The following is a 1,817-nucleotide window of genomic DNA, read 5'->3' on the forward strand; positions in this document are numbered from 1 at the left end:
CTCCCATCAATTGCAAAGCACAGCGCCTCATTTGCATAACCACTCCCCACGCCCTCCCAAATGTAAAAGTCCAGCGCCCTTCATTTCTCTACGGACAGCTCACGGTCATTAACAGGCGGACGGTGGCGATTCAGGCATGCTTGACATTGCAGGTACAAATAGCCGATATCTGAGTGCTCCGCTCTGCAGCGAGATCAGTGGAGCATTTGACTGAATAACGTTAAGTATTAATGAATGAACCAACCGTGTTGCTTTCAAAATGGGTCTTTCTCGTTCTTTTATACATCACAGTCCGTGGTTAAACGGGTGTCCAGACAACATTATATGGGACCAAGATCCCAACTTCAAATTACAAATTTATATTGCAACATCCTTACAGCTAATTGACTGAAACTGGGTGCATTTTTGTAAACCTTAACAGTATTTATTCTTTCTTTCAACACTTTTAAAGCAGTCAAATACCTATTTTATTACCTAATTAAATTCAGACAATGCAGAATAAGACAATGGTGTTGCACACCCATGCACAGAGAAAGCTCTCAGACCTCCCTCTAGTGGTATTATTGCCTTTCATTAGCGTAAACTCATCCGAGTCTGCCCTCCAAAGAAACGCTATCTCCAGTGTCACTGATCCCTGTGTTAATCTAACCATAAATTTGTTCAAATACGTAGTTAGCCCTGCAATACCAATACCTGCTGTGCTCTGTTAAACGGCTGCTATCACATGAACATAAATTCAGCAATAGGCTCTGATAAAGCTGTCCTGATGCTAGGCATTGCAAAGGAATGCTTGTGGGGGAGTTGTTGAATGCTCAGGCAGTAATGTGCTAGACAGCAGTGCCAGAGATCTCTGTGAAGTGCTTTGTGCAAGACAAAGTGTTGGACAACTGAAGCTACAGCAGTACTGGAATTCTCAGGTTAGAATTTATGTAGTGTTTCAGTGTGCAGAAAGGTGCAGGAAGACAGGTGGAGCATTTTAAATCCCTTTGTATGATAGCTGAATTTTTAGTCGCTGTTGTAGTCTCTAACCCTAGGCTTACTGACTAATGATCGCATAGCAAGCAATGGGCAGGTGCTGAAATCACATTCCTTCCACCCTTATTCCCAGTGATTTAATGCTGATGTCACTGGGTGTGCCAACTCGAGCCACAATCCAAGCATGTAGGACAGTATCAATTGAGTCCTTGTCATTAGCAGAAGGGATAACTATTCACAGTATTCAAGCATCCGCCTTGCTCTCGGAGGGGGTTGGTGGGATTGGCAGAGATGTACTCTCACTTGATCCTGCTGCCCTCTGAAAGGGATGCAAAGAAATATCTGTGACATTCATCAAATGGCTGAGTGAACTGTATGACATCCACAAGACAAGTGCACAAATTGATAAGACATAGCCGATAACGGTGAGAGCTCTTCTGGTCCCCTTAGTCACGTCTTCCCTGTCAATGGGTAGTTATTCTCAGCCTTCTTCTTCTCCATTCTAATTTTGTTTTGCAAGCGATAACGCAAAATAAGTTGAAGGGATTTGCATTCGCTTTTTCATGTATGTAGAGATTGTGAGGCTGTTCACAACTATTGATTTTATGAGAAATATTACCAGGAAAAACACTGTAAAGTTGAAGGTCTATAGCTTTTAGTTTTTGAAGTACAGTACAGTATGCTGTAATATCATTTGATGTGTTTTGTTAACCACATTGCCTGCTTTAACCTGCAGATGTGGAGACCCTTAAATACATCCAAACATGGTTTATTTGAATTAGGGTTAATTACACTTAATTGGCTCAAACACTTTAATCCAGTTTTAAAACTATTTGGTCTCC

Source organism: Polyodon spathula, chromosome 17 (genome assembly GCF_017654505.1).
Source record: "Polyodon spathula isolate WHYD16114869_AA chromosome 17, ASM1765450v1, whole genome shotgun sequence".
NCBI classification, from domain to species: Eukaryota; Metazoa; Chordata; class Actinopteri; order Acipenseriformes; family Polyodontidae; genus Polyodon; species Polyodon spathula.